The following is a 6,485-nucleotide window of genomic DNA, read 5'->3' on the forward strand; positions in this document are numbered from 1 at the left end:
CAGGAGATCAAAGCAGAGGATGATCTGTGAAAGGCAAGACTAAGAATTTCATGCATGATCTGTGCCACATCCCTGCTCATCCTAGCCTGAATCATGTGTCTCCTGTTGCAGAGGGGCCTGGGTGCTGGAACATGGGGTTTGGAGTGAAGACTCAGGGAGGGAACAGTTGTTGTTGTGAAAAGACAGCCTGAAGGGACAGGAGTAAGGAGTTCTACAGCTGGGAAAGTTTGCAGATAAAGCCTGGGACACCATAGAAGCTAGGTGTCATTGTTGAGTGGCATGCAAGGGGCAGGGCTGCCATCATAACCCCTTTCCCACCTGCCAACTTCTTTGGCCTTCAGAGGCACTGGGAGTGGCTCCCATTGAGTCATCTTGCCCATCTCTCAAGCCAAAGCCTCTTCTACACAAGTAGGCTTAGTGGTCCTGAGGGTTTCCCATCTTAAAACGACGTTTGGAATTAGCTTTGAGAGCCTTTGTGCTGCCAGGGGCTGAATGCTAAAGTGTGGGGTTAAGAGAGTGGATCCTGGGAGAGGATCATTGTGGCTTCACAGATACAACAGAGAGGACAGGAGTGAGAGGCTCTGAGGCTGGGAATGCCAACTGGAGGAAGTGTGTTCTGCCTAGGAAACGAGGCACCATTGTTAAGTCGCATGCAAAGGGTAGGACCACTACAGCCCCCACACCACAAACCAGCCCCTGCTTCTCTGGGCACTGGGAGGGAGTCCCTCCAAGGCAAGTGTGCTCCCATCTGTTGCAACTGCCTGCTGGTCTACATCACCACAGGCAATTTGTGCACACTCCCATTGTGACCGCTGGTCTGAGTAAGTGTGTGCCACTCAGACACTATTTTCACTCTCTGTCTCTCATCTGGGTGCAGAACAGATGTCTGAGGGTGGCGCGCGCGCACACACACACACACACACACACACACACACAAGTGGGGCTCAAACCAAAGCTGAACCCCAGAGGCACTGCAACTAAGGAAGAGGCGCAGAAATGCCTCCCTGCACCTGTACAGGCTGTGGGTTAATTCTCTGTGATTGGCTCAGTACATCCTGTGTCTGTGGAATATCTGAATAGATAATAAGTGTTACTGCTGAGACTAGTCCAGCTTTAGCAGCAGTGAACTTTGGGGGCAAGGACACATGGGAGTTGGGGCAGTTGGGTCTGAGCTGGTTCTTCAGTGCCCACAGCAGATCCAGAGACTTACCTAGAAGTTTTGGAAGGACTCTTGGGGAGGCAGGGGTTGGCTCTGGCTCCCTGTAGGAGGAAGGACACTGACAGAGGAAGCTCCAGGAAAATATTTTTATTGCTATTGTTCTGCCTTGCTTTGTTTCATTTTGTTCAGTTGTTTTTATCATCTTTTACTTTTGATTATTTTTATGTGTTTGCCGTATGTTTTCTTTCCATTTATTTTTTTAGATTGCTTTCTATTGTTTGATTTACTTTTCACTTTTTGTTAGCTTAGTCTTTATTTATTAGCCTCATTTTTGAGTTCATTGTTTGTTATCTTGTTTGTTTTGTTTCTTTTTTGTCTATTCTCTCTGCTTCTTTGTTTCTGTAAGTTTGGTTTTTCTGCTGTCATTTGTGTTGTGTTTAGTGTGTCTGTTTTCTTTGTGTGTGTGTGTGTCAGTATTTTGTTGTTGTTGCTGTCTTTTTGTATTTTTACTGTTTGTCTTGTTTTTTTTTTTTTCTTTCCCTTTTATTTATTTTTCTTATTTTCTCTGGCCACAGTTGTGGCTTGTGGACTCTTGGCTCCCCAGCAGGAATCAGACCTCTGTACCTCTGTGGTGGGAGCACTGAGTCCAGGACGCTGTACTGCCAGAGAATCTGGGGTCCATAGAATATTAATTCACATGTGCTATCCTGGAAGTGTGTATTTCAACACCAAGCCCTCACTCCACCCAACTGCCTATAGACTCCAGTGCCTATAGACTCCATGCCAAAAAAGCACAAGACAGAAATACAGCCTCTCCCACCAGTAGATAGGTTGCCTAGTAATTCTATGCTCACAGACATCCCCAAACACCCTGCTTATCAGAGGGAAAAGGCTCAGTTCCAATTGCCAGAGCACAGGCACTAAGCCCTCCCACCAGGAAGCTTCCACAAGCCCCTGGGCCAATCTCACCTACCAGGGGACTGACAACAGAAGCAAACGGAAATAACACCCTGCCACCTGTGAAAAGGAGACCATAAAAACAGTAAGATAGACAAAATGAAATGACAGAGAAATATGTTGCAGATGGAGAAGCAAAGTAAAAACCCAGAAGACCAAATAAATGAAGAAGAAACAGGCAATTTATCTGATAAAGAATTCAGAGTATTCAGAATTCTGTTTCCAATATTTCCCTATCTATTAGCCTTGAAGTGATGATGCTGAGGCTGAAACTCCAATACTTTGGCCATCTCATAACAAGAGTTGACTCACTGGAAAAGACTCTGATGCTGGGAGGGATTGGGGGCAGGAGGAGAAGGGGACGACAGAGGATGAGATGGCTGGATGGCATCACTGACTCGATGGACATGAGTTTGGGTGAACTCCCGGAGTTGGTGATGGACAGGGAAGCCTGGCGTGCTACGATTCATGGGGTCGCAAAGAGTCAGACACGACTGAGTGACTGAACTGAACTGAACTGAATTGAACTGATGGGACCAGATGCCATGATTTTAGTTTTTTGAATGTTGAGTTTTAAGCCAGCTTTTTCAATCTCCTCTTTCACCTTCTTCTTTTTTTGCTTTTTGAAAGTTGAGAAATGCTTTATTTGGTGGGAATGTTTAGGACTCCCTGGGAGACAGCATCTCAGTAGCCCTGAGGAACTGCTTCCCAGAGGCAGGAGAGGGAGTCAGGCTATATACAAGTTTGCAACAAAGCAGGCAGGCAGTCTGAACATCAAAGATTATTGTTAAGTAAGGAAAACTAGATATCAAGTTAAGAAATTTTGGGTTCTTGCCTGTATGGGAAGATGCAAGAATCTGGGATTATTAAAGTCATTCCTTTCACCTGCATGTCGCCTATCTAGGACCAGTACCCTGCATTTTTACAGATATATTCTTCTCTTCATGAATTCCCTTAGGTCACACTGGAGAGCTATAACCACTGATGACTGTGACATCCTTAAGTTCCTCTTGTAGGGAGTTCCTCTTGTTGGCATGGCTCAGAAATTCACATTTGGAGGGCCAGAATTACGATAGCTATGACATTTCTTGCCCACTGATATAGCAGGAAATACTTCATTTTCCACACCTTTTTAAGGCTTTGAGTGAGCATTTCCATTGTGTATGAGAGTATACTCTCTCATACACTTTTTCTGTACCCTCCTAACAATGGATATTTATATTTTTGCCAGTGTGATAGGCCAAAATTAAGAATTAAGCTGTCGACTAAAAAGGAGGTATAACTTGAGAGTTGTGAGTTAAGTTTTTTTTTGGCAAGGTAAGTTAGATTTTCTTTTTCTTTTTTTCGAATATAAATTTATTTGTTTTAATTGAAGGTTAATTACTTTACAATACTGTATCGGTTTTGCCATACATCAACATGAATCTGCCACAGGTATACACGTGTTCCCCATCCTGAAACCCCCTCCCTCCTCCCTTCCTGTAACATCCCTCTGGATCTTCCCAGTGCACCAGCCCCAAGCATCCAGTATCATGCATTGAACCTGGACTGGCAATCTGTTTCATATATGATATTATACATGTTCCAATGTCATTCTCCCAAATCATCCCACCCTCTCCCTCTCCCACAGAGTCCATAAGACTGTTCTATACATCTGTGTCTCTTTTGCTCTCTCACATACAAGGTTATCATTACCATCTTTCTAAATTCCATATATATGCGTTAGTATACTGTATTGGTGGTTTTCTTTCTAGCTTACTTCACTCTGTATAATAGGTTCCAGTTTCATCCACCTCATTAGAACTGACTCAAATGTATTCTTTTTAATGGCTGAGTAATACTCCATGTGTATATGTACCACAGCTTTCTTATCTGCTGATGGACATCTATGTTGCTTCCATGTCCTGGCTATTATAAACAATGCTGCGATGAACATTGGGGTACAATTCTGGTTTCCTCAGTGTGTATGCCCAGCAGTGGGATTGCTGGATCATAAGGCAGTTCTATTTCCAGTTTTTTAAGGAATCTCCACACTGTTCTCCATAGTGGCTGTACCAGTTTGCATGCCCACCAACAGTGTAAGAGGGTTCCCTTTTCTCCACACCCTCTCCAGCATTTATTGTTTGTAGACTTTTGGATCGCAGCCATTCTGACTGGCGTGAAATGGTACCTCATTGTGGTTTTGATTTGCATTTCTCTGATAATGAGTGATGTTAAGCATCTTTTCATGTGTTTGTTAGCCATCTGTATGTCTTCTTTGGAGCAATGTCTATTTAGCTCTTTGGCCCATTTTTTGATTGGGTCATTTATTTTTCTGGAATTGAGCTATAGGAGTTGCTTGTATGTTTTTGAGATTAGTTGTTTGTCAGTTGCTTCATTTGCTATTATTTTCTCCCATTCTGAAGGCTGTCTTTTCACCTTGCTTAGAGTTTCCTTTGTTGTGAGAAGCTTTTAAGTTTAATTAGGTCCCATTTGTTTAATTTTGCTTTTATTTCCAATATTCTGGGAGGTGGGTCGTAGAGGATCCTGCTGTGATGTATGTTGGGGAGTGTTTTGCCTGTGTTCTCCTCTAGGAGTTTTATAGTTTCTGGCCTTACGTTGAGATCTTTAATCCATTTTCAGTTTATTTTTGTGTATGGTGTTAGAAAGTGTTCTAGTTTCATTCTTTTACAAGGGGTTAACCAGTTTTCCCAGCACCACTTGTTAAAGAGATTGTCTTTAATCCATTGTATATTCTTGCCTCCTTTGTCAAAGATAAGGTGTCCATAGGTGCGTGCATTTATCTCTGGGCTTTCTATTTTGTTCCATTGATCTATATTTCTGTCTTTGTGCCAGTATCATACTGTCTTGATGACCGTGGCTTTGAGGTAGAGCCTGAAGTCAGGTAGGTTGATTCCTCCAGTTCCATTCTTCTTTCTCAAGATAGCTTTAGCTACTCGAGGTTTTTTGTATTTCCATATAAATTGTGAAATTATTTGTTCTAGCTCTGTGAAGAAAACCATTGGTAGCTTCATAAGGATTGCATTGAATCTATAAATTGCTTTGGGTAGTATACTCATTTTCACTATATTGATTCTTCCAATCCATGAACATGGTATATTTCTCCATCTATTAGTGTCCTCTTTGATTTTTTCACCAGTGTTGTATAGTTTTCTATATATAGGTCTTTAGTTTCTTTAGGTAGATATATTCCTAAGTATTTTATTCTTTTTGTTGCAATGGTGAATGGAATTGTTTCCTTAATTTCTCTTTCCATTTTCTCATTATTAGTGTATAGGAATGCCAGGGATTTCTGTGTGTTGATTTTATATCCTGCAACTTTACTATATTCATTGATTACTTCTAGTAATTTTCTGGTGGAGTCTTTAGAGTTTTGTATGTAGAGGATCATGTCATCTGCAAACAGTGAGAGTTTAACTTCTTTTCCAACTTGGATTCCTTTTATTTTTCTGCTCTGATTGCTGTGGCCAAAACTTCCAAAACTATGTTGAATAGTAAAGGTGAGCACCCTTGTCTTGTTCCTGACTTTAGGGGAAATGCTTTCAATTTTTCACCATTGAGGATAATGTTTGCTGTGGGTTTGTCATATATAGCTTTTATTATGTTGAGGTATGTTCCTTCTATTCCTGCTTTCTGGAGAGTTTTTATCATAAATGGATGTTGAATTTTTTCAAAGGCTTTCTCTGCATCTATTGAGATAATCATATGGTTTTTATTTTTCAATTTGTTAATGTGGTATATTACATTGATTGATTTGCAGATATTGAAGAATCCTTGCATCCCTGGGATAAAGCCCACTTGGTCGTCCTGTATGATTTTTTTAATGTGTTGTTGGATTCTGATTGCTAGAATTTTGTTAAGGATTTTTGCATCTACATTCATCATTGATATTGGTCTGTAGTTTTCTTTTTTTGTGGCATCTTTGTCAGGTTTTGGTATTAGGGAGATGGTGGCCTCATAGAATGAGTTTGGAAGTTTATCTTCCTCTGAAATTTTCTGGAAGAGTTTGAGTAGGATAGGTGTTAGCTCATCTCTAAATTTTTGGTAGAATTCAGCTGTGAAGCCGTCTGGACCTGGGCTTTTGTTTGCTGGAAGATTTCTGATTACAGTTTCAATTTCTGTGCTTGTGATGGGTCTGTTAAGATTTTCTATTTCTTCCTGGTCCAGTTTTGGAAAGTTGTACTTTTCTAAGAATTTGTCCATTTCTTCCACATTGTACATTTTATTGGCATATAATTGCTGATAGCAGTCTCTTATGATCCTTTGTATTTCTGTGTTGTCTGTTGTGATCTCTCCATTTTCATTTCTAATTTTATTGATTTGATTTTTCTCCCTTTGTTTCTTGATGAGTCTGGCTAATGGTTTGTCA

This window comes from Bos taurus, chromosome 3, assembly GCF_002263795.3.
Source record: "Bos taurus isolate L1 Dominette 01449 registration number 42190680 breed Hereford chromosome 3, ARS-UCD2.0, whole genome shotgun sequence".
NCBI classification, from domain to species: domain Eukaryota; kingdom Metazoa; phylum Chordata; class Mammalia; order Artiodactyla; family Bovidae; genus Bos; species Bos taurus.